Genomic DNA, 22,170 nt, shown 5'->3' with positions numbered 1-22,170 from the left:
CTAAAACAGTGGGGTTTCCTCGTCTGTAAGATGGGAGGTTATCCCTTGAGAGGGCCCCCCACCAAGGACTGTGGGCTCAAGAGCTACGTGGAGGTGCCCATGGGTGAACTTGGCAGAGAGGAACTGAGCCCTCAGCCTTCATTTGGAATGGGTCCCACAAGCCTAGCCAAGAAGCAACAGCTTCTGAGAACATCCCCAATTAAGGACCCAGGTCACCCAGGTATTGAGGGTTACACATCCCCAGGGATCTTATATGGTCAGAGGAGGAGGTGAGAGCCCCTAAAATGACTAATATCATATTCTCACCAACCCTGACTGAATTTAACTTAAGGGGGAAAAAATCCATTTCTTATTCCTTGAGTGGCACGGAGAAACCCAAACCTGTTATGATTTTAATGTTGAGCCCTTCACAAACAGGAAAGTATTTGAAAGCTAGCACACAAAAAAGAGATGTGTATTTCTGCAAAGGATATAGTATCTTACTCTCACTCAGAAGGCAATATCACTATTTTAAAGAACAAAGATCAAATTAAATGTTCAACGCCACCATGTGCTGTCGCCCAGCATGTCAGTATATTTATGAACAATTTATAATTTGAACTGTTTTCCAGAGAGCTGGTCATATGTATGTTAAAGTAGTCATAATAACCTGTCAGGAGAAATTTCCTACAGTACATTCATTGGAGAAAATATGGGTAAGTGTGGTAGCCTTTTAAAACTCCACCAGGTCTCTTTTTCTTGTGACTAGCTACCTCCACAGCTGTAAAACCCACAGAAAGCCCAGAGCTCAAAAGGCTTGATTGTATCCCTTCCCAGGTAGTTTGCTCCCCACTGTGAAGACTTTGGGTTAAATACGCATTTATATATACAGAGTTCTACCAGCCCTGCATGGAATTGAAGAGATCTCCAACACCCAAATTAAAGATCTATCTTAATCATGTGCATGTAGGGAAAACTGATCTCACTACCAAGTCTCTTTTACAAAGAAGTTGCCTGGCTTCTTGAGACTGTACGATCTTGATAATATGGGTAGGGCTTCGATGGTGGTGTAGGGAAAAGGCTCAGACGTGGAGGTACACAGACGAATCTGCATCCTGGTTCCATCAGTTGCTAGATGTGTGTGGGCAAGTCATTTAAACATCTAAATTTTTTTTTTTTTTTTTTTTTTTGCGGTACGCGGGCCTCTCACTGTTGTGGCCTCTCCCGTTGCGGAGCACAGGCTCCGGATGCACAGGCTCAGCGGCCATGGCTCACGGGCCCAGCTGCTCCGCGGCATGTGGGATCTTCCCGGACCGGGGCACGAACCCGTGTCCCCTGCATTGGCAGGCGGACTCTCAACCACTGCGCCACCAGGGAAGCCCAACATCTAAATTTTTGTATCCTCATCTGCAACAGCTGCAATAATAATGCATGCCTCACCTTTTGAGAGGGATTAGGTACTAAACTTTTCAGAATTTAGGGAGGAAAATGAGTTAACTTTTAGCTGAGCTATTCAGAAACAGTGTTCTTCTGCCATGTTCAGTGGACAAAATCCGTGGGTTTTGGGAATGAGTAAAAGTAAGCTTAAAAAGTCATGACTGGCAAAACTACAATGAGGTATCACCTTCCACCAGTCAGAACGGCCATCATCAAAAAGTCTACAAATAACAAGTGCTGGAGAGGGTGTGCAGAAAAGGGAACCCACCTACACTGTTGGTGGGAATGTAAACTGTTGCAGCCACTGTGGAAAACAGTATGGAGGTTCCTTAGAAAACTAAAAATAGAACTACCATATGATCCAGCAATCCCATTCCTGGGCATATATCCAGACAAAACTATATTTCAAAAACACACATGCACCTCTATGTTCATAGCAGCATTGTTTACAATAGCCAAGACATGGAAGCAACTTAAATGTCTATGGACAGGTGAATAGATAAAGAAGATGTTGTACATATATACAATGGAATATTACTCAGCCATAGAAAAGAATGAGATAATGCCATTTATAGCAACATGGATAGACCTAGAGATTATCATACTAAATGAAGTAAGTCAGAAAGAGAAAGACAAATACCATATGATATCACTTATATGAGGAATCTAAAATATGATACAAATGAACTTATTTATGAAACAGAAACAGACCCACAGACATAGAGAACAGGCTTGTGGTTACCAAAGGGGAAAGAGGGTGAGGGAGGGAATAAATTAGGAGTTTGGGATTAGCAGATACAAACTATTATATATAAAATATACAAAACAACAAGGTCCTACTGTATAGCACAGGGAACTCTACTCAATATCCTGTAATAAATCATAATGGAAAAAGAATATATATAAAACTGAATTACTTTGCTGTACCCCAGAAACTAACAGAATATTATAAATCAACTGTACCACATTTTTAAAGGTCATGATTGGCACAAGAGCCAAAAGTTGGAAACAACCCAAGTGTCCACTGATGCATAAATGGATAAACAAAATGTAATATATACATATAATGGAATATTATTCAGCCTTAAAAAGGAAGGAAGTTCTGACACGTTATAACATAGATGGACCTTGGAGACACTATGCTCAGTGAAATAAGCCAGACATAAAAGGACAAACTCTGCATTTATATGAGGTACCCAGAGTAATCAGATTCATAGAGGCCAGACTCATAGAGACACAAAGAGAATGACGGTTGCCAAGGGCTGGGGGGAGTGGGAGATGGGAAGTTAGTGATTAATGGGTACAGAGTTTCAGTCTGGGAAACATGATAAAGTTCTAGAGATGGATGGTGGTGATGGTTGCATACCAGTGTGAATGTAGTTAGTGCCACTGAATTATACACTTAAAAATGGTTAAAATGCTAAATTTTATGTATGTTACCACACGGAACTAAGTACGAATGTACTTAGTGCCACTGAATTATACACTTAAAAGTGGTTAAAATGGTAAATTTTGTGTTATGTATGTTACCGCACGAAACTAAAAATGAAAAAGCCATGCTTTGTAAGTGAATCTGCTTTCATATGTCTTGCCTCCTCTGTTCATTTCCATGGTATTTTCTATCGGTAAATACTAACACTTTGGAAGATGTGTTTATCCTGCGAAGTGTCTGTTAGTGCAACCCTAAGAGATTTTGTGTCAGGGTGCTCTGGATTCTAGCTAGATCGTGCCTCTCTGGGACATCACTGGTGTCTGCCAGCTCGTGAGGATCACTGCATTTTGGGGACTGAAGATGGTATCTGACGATCATTTAGTAGGCAGAAGATGTCTTAGCTCAGATCTTTCCCAGTGCTTCAGACACGAGATTCTAGTGAAATCCCAAAGCAATCGGCATGTTAACTCACTTTCTCTTGGTTGCATTATCTTATGCTCACTTACGTAGTTTTCTTCTTCCATTGTGTTGTTCAGTTATCTAGAGTGAGATTTCAGTGAAAGAACCCACCTATGCCACTTCACTGCCCCCTTAAATTACCTATGAGAAATATAACAAATATGTAATTTCAGAAAGTAGTCATAATTATTTCCATTACCAACACGTGGCTGTAATTGCCTCTTCAGCAATTTTCAGGAGCAATTGAAAGGAAAGTTCCAGAGAAACGGTCCATATGAATTTTCATCTTGGGGCTGGTATCATAACTTAGTGGCATAGTTTCAGATTCTGGGGTTCCTAAAGGTCTGCTGTGAACAAACACTTGGTGGCGAGGGAGGGAATTGAAGCAGCACCAGTTGTCTTTTTTTTTTTTTTTTTTTTAATTAAAGACGCACATTTAGTTGCCTGTTCTGGATCCGGGGATTTTCCCTTAGTGTGGAGGGAAGGAGCCGTCTGAACACACTGTGGGAAAGCACAGGCTTAGCACATACCCATATTTTGTATCTATTATTTCTCGTGGGTTGAATTAAGTTCCCCTCAAAAGATATGTTGAAATCCTAACCATTAGTACCTCAGAATGTGACCTTACTTGGAAATAATGTCTTTACAGAAGTAAAGTTAAAATGAGGTCATGAGGGGACCCTAATCCAATATGACTGGTGTCCTAATAAAAGGGGACATTTGAACACAGACATGGACGCACATAGAGGGAAGATGGCCATGTGAAGAGGGAGCATTTGGGTGATGCATCTATAAGGAAAGGATGCCAAAGATTGCCAGCAAACCACCAAAAGCTAGGAAGAGGCAGATAAGGAAAAGGCAAGGAAAACTCACCGTCCCAACAACTTGATTTTGGGCTTCTAGACTCTACAACTGTAAGACAATGAATTTCTGTTGTTTTGAGCTACCCGGTTTGTTCTGCAGGCCAGAAGGGAGTGGTACTACATATTTAAAGTGATGAGAGGGAAAAACCTACAACCAAGAACACTCTACCCAGCAAGACTCTTGCTCAGCTTTGACGGAGAAATCAAAAGCTTTACAGAAAAGCAAAAGGTAAAAGACTTCAGCACCACCAAACCAGATTTACAACAAATGCTAAAGGAACTTCTCTAGGTGGAAAAGAAAAGGCCATAACTAGAAACAAGAAAATTATGAAATAGAAAAAGCTGACCAGTAAAGGCAAACATACAGTAAAGGCAGGAAATATCCACACACAAATATGATACCAAAACCAGTAATCATGACAGGAGGAGAGTACAAATGCAGGATATTTGAGATGCATTTGAAATTAAGAGGTCAGTAACTTAAAATCATCATATATATATATATATATATATGGACTACAATATCAACCTGCCTGCCTGGCTTGTGGTACTTTGTTATGGCAGCCCTAGGAAACCAATACGTTATTTCCTTTCATTCCTACAACCATTTATGGTATGGGACATAACAACTATGGGACAGATGTTATGTTTTTCTCTATTTTAAAGATGTGGAAACTGAAGCTCAGAAAGGTAAGGACTGGAACAAAAGTCATATGAGTGTCAAGGGAACTTCCAGCAGAAGCTGCTTGGCGTGCCTGGGAGGCTTGGCTCGTGGCATCTGAGCTGGGCTTGTAACAGGAGCAGAATTTGCTTGGTGGGTCTGGGAGTGTATTCTAGGTGATGTGAAGAAAGAGGATGCTGGGGATGAAGAGAAATGCTGGATGACTAGAATATAGGACATGTGGTACGAAGGGCCATGAGATAAGATTGGAAAAGGGGGTTGGAGTCCAATTCTGAGTGGCTATGTATGTCATGCCAGGCAGTTTGGAGAGACTAGGGCCAGTGGGAAGGAGTTGGGAGGCTGGGTGGTCCCTATTCCCAGTTAGAAGCAATGAGGTTTGGGATTTAGGCTATGAGCATGGGGTTTGGGAACAGGAAGTGAATTCAGAGACAGAATCTAGAATGTGGAGGTTCATGAGTTGGAAGTGGTTGGTAATGAGGAAGAAGGAGGTTTGAGACACAGTCTTCTAGCACGAAGGAACTTGGGTGGTGATCCCTTGACTAAGAAAGGTAACACACAGGAAGACATGCACAAAAGTGCTTCTCAGCTGAGTCACATGCTTGACTTGGTGACAGGCACTTAGCACACCGTTCGTGCCTATAGAGCCACCCCTGGATACTGGTGTGAAGAAAGGGCATAGATATGGTGCCCTACAGTGAAGAAATTTTCCTGAGTCAGGGAACAAGCAGAGAGGATGATCAGTGATGAGAAAGAAGGGCCCTCAAGCAGTCATGGGGATTCTGCACCCGGAACAGAGTGAGACAAGTGCAAAGTGGGTGCCCAGATTGAGCTACCTGCAACCTAGCGACACTTACGAAAATCTGGCAACCAATATCGGAATCCCCTGAACAGCCTTTGTTCGCTGCATCGCCCTATATATGGAAAGTTGTAAACATTCTCATCAGAGAATGTGGGCTCAGCTGTTCTCCACTAACTTCTCTCCATGAAAGATGGAACTGAAGAATATTGCAACCTGGGCCATGCGGACCCTGTTTGACCTCTGTGGAGAATGAGCAAAATGGGGTGAGCAAGCCTCTCTCACCCCCCAATACCACACAGAAGGCGGCCATAAGCAAGCTCAATGTCATTGGCTTGTGCTTCCTGGACCTACATTATGGAGCTGACTTGCAGTGTCTGACCACACTCTAATGCTGAAGTGTCCAGAGGTTCCTACCTCATGTGCTTTTCTGAAACACCCTTCTCCAAGAGTTCCTCTTGCACATGACCTAGAGGAACTGTTCCTTACCCATGGTCCTCCTGTCCTGTCCTGTAAGGCAGCGTGATGTCAACAGCTTCCCTATGGAGATTTCCCCCCAACTATATTGGTCCCCTCCCCTCCTCCCCACCGTCAAAAGTTTATGAAGGGAAATCCAACCAGTGCATCAATCTTTTCCTTTCCGCTGAGTCTCTCTGGCTCAACTGATGATGACAAAGATTCTGAGATCCTAGACTCTATACTTCTCCAGGGCTGAAATCAGGGCACTGGTGCCTGGAGACTCAATTCTATGTGTTTTTCTGATTGTGCTGATCTATTAGTTAGGGGATTGGAAAACAAAGACCTTCCTATCTACCTTTGTTTACTTGAAATTGTACTGTTTCTTAAATCTCAGTTATTGTTTTTCCAACTGAAATACAGTTTCTCCAGAAGCACCATGCTGCCAGCTATGTTTTGAAAGAGAATTTTATATAAATTAAACACCAGTGGGCAACAATAAATATTCTGGTAGGTAGTTTGAAGGTGAAGTGAGGGGTCTGCCGAATTCCTGAATACCACTGTTATTTATGTTAAGCAAATTAAATTTGTTGGGAGTAGGTATGCAAAGCTGTCATATCCATATGGTTATTATTCATATTTTTCTTCATTATTTTTTTCTTTACTCTTTACATCTTATAAATGAATTTCCAAAAAGTGATTTAACTATATCATCTTTTACTCATTTATATTTTTTCATTGTTTATCGCTACAGTTTTGTTGCCAACCTAGACCTCTTTTTTTGGTATACATTGTGAGAGAATTCCTCCCATCTAGTTAATTAACACATCCCATCGTCTTTTGTTTTTTTGGTGAGATCCTTTAAGTTCTACTTTCTTAGCAAACTTCAATTATACAATAGAGTGTTATCAACTGTAGTCACCATGTTTCACATTAGATCCTTAGACCTTTAAAAAACTGGAATTTCCTTTAACTTTTCTGAAGCAGAAGTGTTATATTGAGAAAGTCATTGACAAGTTGTAATCCACTGGGATAAAGGAAGAAGAGAACCAGTTAGTGCTTATTCTGACATTCCTTTTTCTTTTTTTTCCTTTTTTAAGTAAACTCTAGACTTTTTTGGCTTTCACTAGGTTTTCCACTGATGTCGTCTTTCTGTTTCAGGATCCAGTCCAGGGTACCATGTTACATTTAGCTGTCATGTCTCCCCAGACTCCTCTGGTCTGTGAAGTTTCTCATTCTTTCCATGTTTTTCATGATTGTAAAGTTCTGAGGAGTACAGGCTAGGTATCCCATAGACTGTCCCCCAATTTGGCTTTGCCTGCTGTTTTTATCTTGATTCAACAGTTATGGGTTTGGGGAGAGAACTCCACAGAGATGAAGTGCCCTCGTCATCACATCCTATCTGGAGGTTCATGACATCTACAGGCATTACTGCGGATGCTAGCCTTCATCACTTGGTTAAGGTAGGGTTTGCCAGGTTTGTTCACCATAAAGTTCTCTTTTTCCCTTTTCATACTCTGTTCCATGGCAGCCAGTCACATAGTCCAGCCCATACTGGAGGGTGGGGTGGGCAAAAAGGCAGAATTAAGCTCCACCTTCTGGAGGGTGGGGCATATCTGTATAAATTATTTCGAATTCTTCTTTAAGGAAGATTTAAGACTCCTTTTTGTCCTCTTCTTATTATCTCTGACTTGCCTCGGTTAGTCAGGCATCATAGAGGAATTGTTAAGGCTTCTTGGTTATTATCTTACAAACTACCATGTTCTCATACTTTTCTCCATCATCTCCCATTCTTCTTTTAATATTTTAATTTTAATTTTTAATATTTTAATTTTACTGGAGTATAGTTGATTTACAATGTAGTGTTAGTTTCAGGGGTACAGCAAAGTGCTTCAGTTATACATATACATATATTCATTCTTTTTTAGGTTCTTTTCTCATATAGGTTATCCCAGAAGGTTGAGTAGAGTTCCCTGTGCTATACAGTAGGTCCTTGTTGGTTATCTATCTTATATATAGCAGTGTGTGTGTGTTCATCCCAAGCTCGTGATTCATCCCTCCCCAACCCCATGTTTCCCCTTTGGTAACCATAAGTCTGTTTTCAATATCTGTAAATCTGTTTCTGTTTTGTAAATAAGTTCATTTGTATCTTTTTAAAAAAACTAGATTCCACATATGAGTGATATTGTATGATATTTGTCTTTCTCCATCTGACTTACTTCATTTAGTGTGATAATCTCTAGGTCCACCCATGTTGCATCTCCCATTCTTTCATTCCCTAAAATGTTTATAATTTGCTGTAAGTCGTCTTTCATCCTCATTGTCAAGGAATTCCAGAAGTAAGTCAGTGGCTCTAACTTTCTCACTGCTTGTTCTTTGAAGAATGTCGCATTAACTGCTTGTTCAGTACTGTAATCTATGTGCTCACTAATTCCTCTCCTACTTGTTTTAGAAAGGAAGAATTTTGTGAAGGAGAAATATTTTGCCACTAAATAAATCACTTTAGGTAAGCCTTGTCCTTTCTTCTTAAAAATAGATCTTTCTAAAAACAAAAAATTATAAATCCAAAAGTAAAACACAGCAAATTGACTTTTTGTTGAGGTGCACAGAACCAATGTTTGAGGAGTTCAGTCTTGAAATTTAGGTTTAAAGAATGTTTGGTGCTGTAATACTTTATTTATTTTCAGAGAGATGCAAACTCAACAAAAAGTAACTCCTCCCCCACTACCCCATCGGTACTTGGCTTTGTTCAGCAAACATTTTATTTATTGGGTCCCTACTATGACTCTGGCCTGGAGGGCAGTCCTTGGATTGACTGAAGGATAAAACCCTGGTTTCCAGGGGCTTCCAGATTGGTAGGGAAGGAAGACATATCAACAGAGATATTCAATGCAATCTGACAAGTGCTGGACAGAGTGTGTTCCATGCGATATGGGAGCACAAGAGAGGGTCCCCTGGCCCTGAATGATACTGGCTGGGAAGACTCCAGCAGCTGGCTGTGATGGAAGTAAAGTAGGAGCCAGCCTGGACTCCGTATCTCTCTGAGAGGATGATGAGTTGACTAGTTCTTAATAAATTTCTATTTGGAATTTATGACTCATCTTTATCCATGCAACTACTTTATATAAAATAGATAACCAGCAAGGGCCTACTGTATAGCACAGGGAAATATATTCAATATCTTGTAATAACCTATAATGGAAAAGAATCTGAAAAAGAATAGATATTTATATATATGTATAACTGAATCACTTTGCTGTACACCTGAAACTAACACAACATTGTAAATCAACTGTATTTCAATTAACCGTGGAATAGTTTCTTCCCTGTAACTCTGGGTTATCTCTGGACCTCCCCCAAATTATCTGTGTAGTCATCATAATATTTAAATTTATCTCCACGTCTACCACCTACATGTTTTTCAGAAGCACTAGTTTTTTTTTAATCTGGTCTAATAATCACACACACACACACACACACACACGCTCACAAATACCAGTTCCTCATCCTCTTCATATCCTTATGGACCAAATCATCCCAGCCTCCTACCTGATCAGAAATAATCAAATCTCTCGGATTTTTTTTTCTTCCACAGCAAACTGGTTTTCCTGAAAACATTTCCATTTCCAGGATTTTTAATTTATTTTTTTAATAGTAAAATAAAGCGAATGACTGGCTGAACTACTCCTGGATTTCTTACCCCTGCATTATAGCAAATTATCCCTCCTGATGGAGATAATGTTTGAAAATGAGCGTTTAGGCGTGTTACTGATGGAAAGTTGTGGCACATCAAGCAGGCTTCCGCAGCCACGAGAGGGGCATTTCGACAGGCTCCCGCTGCTGAGATAATCTGCCGCTCCCCACCGCTCACGCAGCCACCACGGCCACTTCTGAGGGCACGCTGCCAGCACAGGGCTTTCTGTAATTTCTTGGCTGTGGAACTGCTCCCTGGTCATCAGGGTTATTTGTTTCACTGAATGAACACAGGACATGACCTGGATTTCCTTTGTCTAAAAAAGCAGAACAAAGACAAACCTGGAAACATTTCCTCCTGTTGTTCACTGAGATCCAGGGTCGGCAAACTTTTTCAGTAAAGTGCCAGGTAGTAAAGGTTTTAGACTTTGTGGCTATATGGTCTCTGTTGCAACCCCTCCACTCTGTCATGGGCTACAAAACCAGCCAGATCTAATATGCAAACGAATGAGCAAGGCTGACTTCCAATAAAACGATTTATGGATGCAAATTTGAATTTCATGTCATTTTCATGTGCCATGAAAGATGATTCATCTTTTGATTTTTTTCAACCATTAAAAAATGTTAAAAACCATTCTTAGCTCATGGGTGTACAAAAGCAGGGATGGTCTAGGCTTGACCCAGGACTCTGAAAGAGCATCCTTCAATCCTCAAGAGGGAAGGGGTCTCGGAGACCATTGAAATAAAACAGCCTCATTTTACAGGTGAAGAAAGCAAGTCTTAGAAAAGGTAACTAGCTGACCTGAATGAAGTTGAGTGACTAGGTGGGAACAAAATACTGGTGTGTCGACTCTCTGATCTAGAAGTCTTTCTATTTTTCCATGTTTTAGAGGATGTAAGATAACTGATAGGAAAATAAAGTTTGAGTAGCACTGTGACCCGCCAAGCCTCCCAGCGACTGGCATGGATGAATGTAGCATCGTAGCCTAGTTTGTTACCATGACAAGATTCAGATCTGGGCAGCGTGGATTGTGGAAGCAAAAGCCCCACTGACACCTCATTCGTTACCTGCAAAGGCTTACGGCACTTTGCTTCCCTCCACCCCACAGGAGAAGGAAAGAGAAGGAAAAGAACAGTACCAATAATGATAGCTACCACTTACTACACACCTTTCCTAGAGGCAACACAGCGTATGTGATAAAAGTAGGATCTCTAAAGTCAGACTGCCTGGGTTCAAGTCCCATCTCTACCACATGCTCCCTATGGGACCTTGGCAAGGTGCTGTAGGTGTCTATACTCTCTCATCATCCTCTGAATGACCGTTAAAGGCAGCTGCTAATCATGTGTCACATATAAGGACACCACAACTTGGGAAAATGACTTGCCCAAGGTCCCCTCACTGGAATTTAAAGCCAGGGCTACTCATTTTCTTCATTGTAATGCTGCTTTCTCCCCCCACCGCCGAAGGGAAAGACAGGAAGAAATGAGCAGGGGCTGCCATGGAATATTCCAAGTGCTCTCCCCTACTCTGTTGTGGTTCCTCTCTTAATGATTACTGTTTCAACTACAATAGCGATAAGCCTACTTCCTGTTTTTCAAAGTATGTAGAGAGTTCACCTTGACTTTGTCCTGACATTGAGAGTCCAGCTTTGGTGAACCTGGAATGGGGTGGTATGATGTCATTTTATCTGCTTTCCTTTATCTTTGATGGACTTTACAATGGCAACAAAAATATCATCAATATGGCCCATGACTATATGACTCTCACCCTCTCTTGCCTCATTTTTCTATGTAAACAATACATGAAAAAGAGCATCACAAGCTGCAAGTCTGCACCAAGAACTGGACAGAAAGCTTGAGCCAGCTGTTCTCCAACAGGCTCAGGGGGCTCCCCAAGGAGAAGATGTGCCAGGTAACCAAGTCCTGCCTCACTCTCTAGAGTATGAGATAGATCCTGTGACCTGAGTTAAAAGGAGCTGATGAAGAAAGGAGAACCATGTCAAGGGGGAGAGGATGCATGATGAATCAGAGGGGACAGCTTGCCCCTGGATGCTGGCTTGTCTTGGCCAGGCTGGGCCACAGGACGGTTGTGTCTTGGCGCTGGAGGTATCCAGGGAGGAACCTCGGGAAGGTCAAGGCCTCTCTCTGGATCCCTGAAGCATATGTATTCCCATACTGGGAGGAGTCTTCCAGGAAAAGTCAACATCACATGGAAATGACATAACCCAGGTGCCCTGGGGTGGCCAGGACCACGCATGGCTCACTGTGAAAGTTGCACACCATGAACTTTAGTCCTTCCTTCCCTTGCACTGGGCCATTGCATCAGACTCACACCCACTTCTTCATATCAAATATTTTATAACATCCCTTTAGTAACCTGAAATGAAGCACTATAACATACCTTTGCAAAACATTTCTTAAAAAAAAAAAATCAATATACTCTCTCAACTATAAAGGAGAAAGAAAAGGAAGCTGATTTATAAGGAAAAAAACTATACTAAAGACAAAGGGAAGCGGTCTGATTTTTGTGCCTCTAGGGAAAATCCCATGAAGATTTACACTATGACTAGAACGATCCAGGAGCGTGAGATGAGCAATGTAAATACCACCAGCAATGTTTGAAACTTTTGGTGGCAACTCTGAACAAACAAGTTCAGTCCTCCATTGATGTCAACATCAAGTGGATGCATTCCTGGAAAATTCAATGTGTATTAACTCTGTACCAGAAAGTATTTGGATTTAGATGTCAAATGGATTTAAGTTTATCAGCTCGGATCATGATAAAAAGGTTTCTCGTGAACGTGAATGTCTGGAAGGAGAGGTGAGAGTCGTGCCGGGCCAGGGGGACTCTTCACTGTGCAAGGCTGGCCCCTGTGTTGTAGGACATCAGCTTCTCTGTCTCTCATCTATTATTCTATGAAATATGAGGCGACAAAGGAGCTGTTTTTAAACACAGCCATTTGGAGTGCCCTGTAGATACTTCTGCTTGAGCAACTTAACAACAGTTCTATCTCTTTGCTTAAAAACATCCACTAGAAGTCATCACGCACCTTTTGCCTCAGCATTTTATGGACTCCCATCTATGATCGTCCCGCAAGTACGAACACTCATAAAGATACCATCAGGCAGAGCTAAATTGGCACCAATTAGTGTCTCGGCACTGAAATTCCAGCTTGGGCAGGTGCAGAACGAGCCTGTGATTTTATGTTATCTACTTTCCATTATCTTTGATGGACTTTACAGGGGTCACAAAATCACAGTCCGTCTGGCACGTGACTCCGTGACTTTCACAGTCTGTTGCCACATCCCCCCATGCAGACAACACATAAAAACGGGGCATATTAGCTCAGAGGCTGAAATGGAGAAAGTCACCAAGAGCTAATGTTTCTCTGGAATTCGTATATTTTAAAGAGAATCCGAGCATTGCTGTAGTTATGTCCCTGAAGGATCAACCTCACTAAAAACTTCTGTTCAAGCAAACTGTGTTTTAGTGACCTTATTTAAAGACCTGACAGATGGACAAAGGGCTTGGGCAGGGTAAACCGCATCATATGAATAAATTAAATACTGAAAAAAAAAAACCAACAAGAGGAATTAGTGTCAGCAGCCTCTATTGATGGTTAATTGTATATAGCTCAATGAAACTTTAAAAATTTTATGAAAAGTCAAAGGCAGTACTCGTTAGGGATATTACGTTACAGAAGCATGTCTTTTCTAAATCATGCAAATTACAGAAGCATGCCTTTTCCAAATCATGCAAAGTCACTGGGATTCTCCCTGCGTCAGGCTGGTCACAGATCGGACCTTCGCAGGATACGGGGTGACAGGCAACAGATGTGGGGCTCCTTGCTGTCTCCCCAGGGCTGGGCTCATGCCTTGTTTGAAAGAGGCACTCAGTAAACATGTATCAAAGACATAAATGAATTAATTCATGAACAAATGAAAGTAAGGGGTGCCTCGAAGGACATGAAAACTACAGAAAATAACGCTTACATCTGAAGAACGGGGAATCCAGGAGGCCACCTCCCTTTGTTTTTTTCTACAATATAATTTTTAAACTAGACTTGATTTTTCAGAGCAGTTTTAAGTTCACAGCAGCAGGTACAGGAATTTCCCATACACCCCTGCTCCCATATACCCCAGGCATGTGTAGCCACCCCCATTACCAACATCCCCACCAGAGGGGTACACTTGTTACAACTGATGAACCTACATGGACGCATCATCATCACCCAAACCTCATAGTTTATGTTAGAGTTCACTCTTGATGGTGTACCTTCTATGGGTTTGGACAAATGTATAATAACATATATCCACCATTATAGTATTGTACAGAGTATTCTCACTGCCCTAAAAACCCTCTGTGTTCCACTTATTCATCCCTCCCCCCCCCCCAGCCCCTGTCAACTACCAATCTTTTTACTGTTTTTATACTTTAGCCTTTTCAAGAATGCCATTAGTTAGAATCACACAGTGTGTAGCCTTTCAGATTGGCTTCTTTCACTTAGTAATGTGCATTTAAGTTCCCTTTATGTCTTTTCATGGTTTGATAGCTCATTTCTTTTCAGTGCTGAATAATATTCCATCATCTGATGTACCACAGTTTATTTACCCAGTGACCTGCTGAAGGATGTCTTGGTTGCTTCCAGGTACAATATAATTTTCGCACCTGTGTTCTCGTTGTTATCCCCCATCCTCCTCAAACGCTGTTATTTACCTCTCATTTTCAACCTGCCTGTGTTTTAGTTTTCTATATTTCTGCCATTTTGCTCTCTGGTTATGCTATTCAAACAAGCACTCCAGCTCTGGCACCCACCAAAATAACCTTTGGTCATGATAATAATAAAATACAAGGCAGCTTGTATTCAGAAGATGGACTCTTCATTCCAAAATCACTACACAGGAAAATGCAAGGGCCAAAACCCAGAGCTGGGTTGAGGACACCTCCTGAAGGCCAGAAACAGTGTGGATGAGCAGCTCCTGAGGGCTGCCCCTCTGTGATTTCCTGGGGCAATCAGCTCACCCGAGAGTTCCTGGCTGATGACCTACTACATCCTTGTGGTCTGTGCAAAATGATGTCTGATGACTTCGAACGCTTCCTCCTGGCCAGCGCAGGCTTTTCTCTGACCCTGCTCACAAGGATATCCTCTGCCTCCAATTAAAGTTATCTTTCGGACACTTTTTAACTATAAAAACTTCATTAAAGTCTTCCCTGGATCTTTGCCAAGGGAACTCAGCTGATGGGTCAAACACAAACCCAGCTGGATACCCATCCATGAAAAGGCCTGGAGAATCAGAGTGTCTTCGCCGGGATTCTTCCTTCCCAGTGGGGTGACATGCTTTGATACATCTGAAAACCCACACTTAGAAGGAGACGGCAGACCAGCCTTTCTCCCCCCGTTATTACTTGATATTTCAACAATTAGAGGACATACAGACTTTGAACATGAAGCTTTAAACAGAGTTTAACTGATAAGGGAAGGATTCTTCCTGGAAACTCCTTGGAGACGCTTGTAATTAATTTGATCTTCTTCAGTCATTAACTCAGGCCCACAGTGAGTCGTCAGCACACGGCTCTTAATTCACTGGAGATCACTTCCTGGGATTCATTTAGTTAAGCAGCACTGTTGGATTACATTTTAAAATCCTTAAAACTGGTTGTAATTGAAATCTGTTTATAGAAGCTTATTTTAATGGAGTCAAAGTGAGATGGAAATCTCGCCTGCCAGCCTTACCACATAAAGCCCAGCTCTGGGAGTACCGAGTCGAAGAAAAAACACTGCCGATTAAAATAAGTTATTATTTTAAGCTTGAAAATAGGTTCTAAAATGGGGAGTATTTCAACTGTAATATGGATAACTTAGTTAAAATGGCCTGCTCCTCTTGGAACGCACATGTAAACACGTGTAAATGTATGCCCTTTACTTTCAAATGAACTAAACTGCTAAACTAAGTATTAACAACATGGGTTAGATGTTATGAAGAAAAGCCTTGGGTCTGAGATTTTGTGGAACCCTAATTTTCTCCTTGAAGGGAGTCAGGGTAGAAGGGCAGTGACACCTCACAGGGCTGGACTTGCTATCGCAAATACTCAGAACCTGAGGGTCCCAGGGTTTTCACTGGGCTAGGTGGGTGGAGGCTTTATTTTTTTCTATAAAATAGCAAATCAATAATTGTGTAAGGTCTCCATTCTGACCTTTTCCATTTACTTCACCAGGCCAGCCTTTCTCTACCTGGCCAAACTTTATCTTTCCTTCAAAGCTCGCCTCGAGGCCTAAAAGCTTCTCTAATAATGCTTCTCTGAACGCACCTGATGATAAGAGTAAATGCTTTCTTGTTGTAGAGACATTTGCAGTGTTTTCAATCAGATTTAGACTCCTTCTTTTGTTCTTTAGAACAATTCTTTGTGGTACATAGGGAATATGTGTGTGTGTGTGTGTATATATATATATGCTCACACACATATGTATATGTGGGTATGTATATACACACGTACATGTACATATATACACATAAATACATATACCTGAGCACTCTGAACAGCTAGATTATTTACTGAATTATTATTTATTGATCTACGCATCCACTGAACATTTACTGACCTCTAAGCATCTGACAGGCCCTAAGGTAGGTACCAAGGATATAGGCTTACAGGGGAGCCAGATGGGTAAAGATAACTGATGACCTCACCCATCAGTCCCCCATACATGACCAAACTTGGCTGAATCACAGAGTTTAGCACAGTTTAGGCACAAGGTGGGACCCTTACCACATCCAAAACAACACACTCAGGGAATAAGCTTGTGGGCCACAGCCCACTCTTGGGATCAGAATGGTAGTCTCAGATTTTCATTATAACACAGAGGTTGAATTTTCTAACCAGGCAATTCATTCTCTTTGAAAAATGACCAGTTTCCCACGTCCAGGCCTTGGTCTCCCATTTGTTACCGACACTCCAGGGGGACACACACGTCAGCCCCCTCTCTAGTCCAATGACATTTTCCTGGAAGAGACAGGCTAAAGTGAGGGAAGGTGATGACAAAAGCTGGGTGCCAAAGTCCACTGGGAAAATGCATCTGCCTTCGTACTTCCTGGCTCTCTGATTTCCTTTAATAACAACTGACACTAGTAGAGCATTTACTCTGTGCCAGGACTTATTCTAAGAGCCTCATGGATATTAAATCAGTGACTGCTCACAGCAGCTGAGAGGCTGATGAGCTGCCCACGGCCACAAAGCTAGGAAGTAGGCAAGCTGGAGTCAGACCCAGAAGTCAGCTCCGGCGCCCGCACTCCTTGCAGCCCCTTGAGCAGCCTGGACTTCAGTGTTGATCTCCTAGAGAGCATGGGACTGTCCAGAAGTACCTCCCAAGGCAGTCCTTCCTGCCAGTGAGCAGAAAATCAGCAAACTGGTCCCAGATGCCAGACTGAGGGGCGGCATGCAGGATAGGAAGTGGTCCTGTGCACGTCTTTACCCGCCAGCACTTGTTGAGGACCTACTATGTGCCAGGCACTATTCTATGTACCGGAGATACAATGGTGAAGTAAACAAAGTCCCTCCCTGCCTTTGTGGAGGTTACATTCAGGTGTGGGTGGTGGTGATTGGGGTGGGGGATAGGCATTAATCAATGGTATGCAGTGCCCTGTCCAGTTGCAATAAGGGCAATTAGGAATGTGAAGCCAGGCAGGGGACACTGTGGCAGGTGGGGGAGTTTACTATTTTATTTTATTTTGCCAGATGGACTGAGATTTTTTTAGTTCCACCCCTTTCTGAGGGGGTGAAGCTTGACCTGAGTACAGTGAAGGGTGAGCCATGGGAAGTTGCACAGGAAGAAACTTCCAGGCAGAGGGAATAGCAAGTGCTAAGGCACCAGCACTCGTTTGTGTGTATGTGTGTGTGTATGCTCGCGTGTGCGCACACATGTAATTGGATGTGTATATAGTAAGTTTCACCAATTTAAAGGCCAATATCAATTATATCAGAATCTCCACTTTTGACTTTTCTTTATTCGTACATTGTATCCAAGAGATAGCCACATTGTATAACTATATGTATCTCAATGAAACAAATACATGAATCCCCTGATCTACACAGATCCACTTAAATTCAAAGCTAAAGGCACAGCTTGAGGAATACGTTCAAAATAGGATGCTAAATTAAAAAACCCCTGACTACTATAGAGAGTGAGATTTAAATGTTTAAAAATACAGACACAATCTATAAGATTAGGGAAGGAAAAACACCAAAACATTACCAGTTGTTAATGGAATTTTAAGATCCTGAGTGATTTCAAAATGTTTAATGTTAATAATATTGAAAAGAGAAAGAGGGAAATGAAATTTTCCTTAATCTCATGACAAATTAGAGGTGTATCATAGTTTTCTTTTTACTACTTTTCTGCATTTTTTTTGAATTCTCAAACTGCGCATATATGTCTTTATAATAATGAAAAGCACACAAAAGAGGCCTCTAAAACTGTGATTTAATTTCTGGGGACAGCGTGTGGTTTCACAACAAGAGGAAACAAATGACCACAATCATCTTTAACGTGATTTCATATCAGGTGAGCTGAGCACTCTACCTTATGAAGCCCATAGAAACTTGGCTGTTTTCACTTAAATAAAAGTGAAGAGAAATGGTGATTTTCTGAGCAATAGCACTTGTTGACAGAAGAGAAGGGGAAGAGAGTTAGGTACTATTCACAGAAAATGCACTGGGTAATTTTGTTAAGTATATGTTATAGATTCCAATGCATTTTACATTAAAATAAAAGTCCGACTCCATGATTCATGTAGGTTGGAAAAAAAATAACTACAACTATGCTATAAATAAAATGCATACTATAAGACTTGAAAAGCAAAGAAGTTCATGTTCTGTTAGGAGAATTCTACACATTTCTGGGCTGATAACTTGAAAGTTTTCCCAGTATGGGGTTGATCAGTATATTATTATGCTTTTCTTAAGTATTAAAATAAAACCTAGTTATTTATTTCTTTTTAAAAGTACAAAAATTGCTCTATGCAGCTGTATAGCATCTGGGTGTGGGTTTGGCATTTATAGGATGCAGAGTTGAACAAGGATCCAACATGAATTCCATCAGTGAAGTTTTACTAATATTGAGGCACATGGGGAAAGAAAATGGGTCTGAAATTGAGGCCAAACAAGCATCTATTGAGACTTGAGATTGTTGGGGTCTCCAGTTGCTGTGACCGTGGGCACAAGTGCCTTGGGACAGTTCAAGGGCCTCTCATTCCTGTCCTGTTACGCTGTCCTTTCCCCTAACCTGACTGCTGGAGTTGGGTCTCTTCCTCTTGATGTCCCTCTGAGGCCTAAAAACAACCCTGTTTTCCAACCATAAATGGGAATGTTCTGAGCCACTGTCTTCAACTTATGAAGTTCATATTTGGCTATAAACTTATTTAAGGTGAAATATTTTGAACCTTTAGAGTTCTCCCCAAACTGATACCGTTGAGTGAGTTTCTGGTGTCCCAGAACCTCTTTCCAGTGTTACTCCATCCTTCTAAGCTACTTCCGGTGGCAGCCAACGCAGAAAACACATTTCAAGCTCTTTCCCTCCCCTACCAATTTCCACGAAGCCTAACATCAAGACGAGAGAAAATGTTGAATGTGTTTTAGATTTACTGTCTCATTTCTTTTACATCTACTCTGACTTCTTAAAGACATAAATACTAGTGAATTTCCTGGTTAAGCCAATCTGCCTGAATATGACAAAATAAAAACTCATTTACCTGAATGAGTTTGAGACAGATCACAGATCTATAGAAATGAAGAGGAACTTTGGGATGACTAGCTCCATTTTGCAATTTCTTAGCTGGGAAGTGACAGCATAGTGTAGTATGGTCTGGCCCAAGTTTAAATCCTGTCTCTGCCATTTACTAGCTGAGTGGTCTTGAACAAATTAAATATGCTGTGCCAAAGTCTTCTCATATGTAAAACAGGGTTAATAACAGTACCTACTTGAGGACTGTAGGGGAGATTCAGTGAGACACTTCAAGCAAGTCGATGAGCACAACGCCTTATAAGAGTGACGTCCAAAAAAGCTAATTCTTAAATGATATGATTGGTAAGGGGTTAATATCCAAAATATATAGACACCTCATACAACGCAATATCAAAAAGAACCCAACCTGATTAAAAAATGGGAGGAAGGGGGACTTCCCTGGTGGCGCGGTGGTTAAGAATTCATCTGCCAATGCAGGGGACACAAGTTTGATCCCTGGTCCAGGAAGATCCCACGTGCCGTGGAGCAACTAAGCCTGTGTGCCACAACTACTGAGCCCATGTGCCACAACTACTGAAGCCTGCGTGCCTAGACCCCATACTCCACAACAAGAGAAGCCACTGCAACAAGAAGCCTGCACGCCGCAACGAAGAGTAGCCCCTGGTCACTGCAACTAGAGAGAAAGCCCACACATAGCAACGAAGCCATAAATGCAGCCATAAATAAATAAATAAATAAATTTAAAAAATGGGCCAAAGATTTGAATATACATTTTTACAAAGATGTTCAGATGGCCAACAGGTACACGAAAAAATGCTCAGTATCGCTGATCATCAGTGAAACGCAAACCAAAACCATGATGAGATATCACTTCACACCTGTCAAAATGGCTATCACCAAAAAGTCTACAAATAACAAATGTGAGGATGTGGAGAAAAGGGAACGCTGGTATACTACTGATAGGAATGTACATTGGTGTAACAACTATGGAAAACAGTATGGAGGATCCTCGAGAAACTAAAACTAGGACTACCCTACGATCCAGCAACTCCACTCCTGTATCTGCAGAAAATGAAAACATTAATTTGAAAAGGTACATGCATCCCTAGGTTCATAGCAGCATTATTTACAATTGCCAAGATATGGAAGCAACCAAAGTGTCCATCAACAGATGAATGGATAAAGATATCATACACACAGACACACACAGACACACACACACACACACACACACACACACACACACTAAAATACTAGTCAGTCATAAAAAAGAATAAAATTCTGCCATTTGCAGCATCGTGGTGAATGGACCTAGAGAGTATCATGCTTAGTGAGATAAGTCCGACAGAGAGAGACAAATACCATATGTTATGACTTATATGTGGAATCTAAAAAAGAAAACGAATGAATATAACAAAACAGACACAGACTCACAGATGTGACGAAAAAAATTGTGGTTACCAGTGTGGAGAGGGAAGGGGGTGAGGGGCAAGATAGGAGTAGAGGATTAAGGGGTACAAACTACTACGTATAAAATAAATCAGCTACAAGCATATATTTTACAGCACAGGGAAATACAGCTAACATTTTACAAACACCTTAAATGGAGTATAATCTATAAAAATATCGTACACTTGAAACTACAGTAAGTCCCCTACATACGAACCTTCAAGTTACAAACTTTCAAAGAGGCAAATATGCGTTCCGTTCCATCAAGGTCAGGCTTGAGTGAAACTGTGGCTCGCCCTCCATCTCCTATTGCTGAGGATCTTCAGCTCTACCATCTCCCACCTCCTTTCCCTCCCCCAGTAACTCTTCTCACTTGATGCCAGCCCCTGGATGCCAGCTATTGTACTGTACTACTGTATTTTTCAAGGTACTGTAAGATTTAAAATGTTTTATTTTTTGTGTTTGTTTTTTATGTATCATTTGTGTGAAAAGTATTATAAACCTATCACAGTACAGTACTATACAGCCGATTGTGTTAGTTGGGTACCTGGGCTAACTTCGTTGGACTTACAAAGTGGACTTATGGATGCGCTCTTGGAACGGAACTCGTTTGTATGTAGGAGACCTACTGTAATAACATTGTAAATCAAACATTCTTCAATTAAAAAAAAAAAGGAAAAGCTAATTCTTCAAGAGAGCCAAAAAGGGGAAGTTGGTTCCAAGCAAATCGAGAAATACATATTATGGCTTGGATGAGTATTAAAAGGTAATCATTTCAAGTAAATACTTTAACAATAAAGTGATGAAAGTGTTAGGGAGGAAGCTGACGTTTTGGAGATGCCTGGCTGATGCGAGAAGAGCTAGTGAGGCAGGAAGAGCCTCCCATCAAGATGAGATGCCTGGGAACCTCTCTGGCAATCCAGAGAGAATCCGTGCTTCCACTGCAGGGGGCACAGATTCAATGATCCCTGGTCGGGGAACTAGGATCCTGCATGCCTCGTGGTGTGGCCTAAAACAAAAGACAAGACAAGATGCCTGCAGGACAGACAAACTGGTTGAGCCTTGTTTGGCTGTGGAATTAGGAGCCCAGAACCTTTGCCTGGGATTGTCGGCATGGTAGCTTTTATTGTTGGCAGAAAGAGGCAGGAGACAGACTTCCTGGGTCTGTATTTTCACGCACACCC

At 41.5% G+C, this 22,170-nt stretch overlaps 1 protein-coding gene across 2 annotated transcripts in view; it reads right to left on the bottom strand.

The window, feature by feature from the left end:
* POU6F2 (POU class 6 homeobox 2) overlaps positions 1–22,170 on the bottom strand; it is a 363,025-nt gene that overhangs the window by 171,127 nt on the left and 169,728 nt on the right. The window lies entirely within an intron of this gene.

Source organism: Aethalodelphis obliquidens, unplaced genomic scaffold (assembly GCF_003676395.1).
Source record: "Aethalodelphis obliquidens isolate GAN/ISIS:26980383/991018 unplaced genomic scaffold, ASM367639v1 scaffold27, whole genome shotgun sequence".
NCBI classification, from domain to species: domain Eukaryota; kingdom Metazoa; phylum Chordata; class Mammalia; order Artiodactyla; family Delphinidae; genus Aethalodelphis; species Aethalodelphis obliquidens.
The sequence above is the reverse complement of the archived record's forward strand: the minus strand, read 5'-3'. Positions and strand labels throughout refer to the sequence as shown.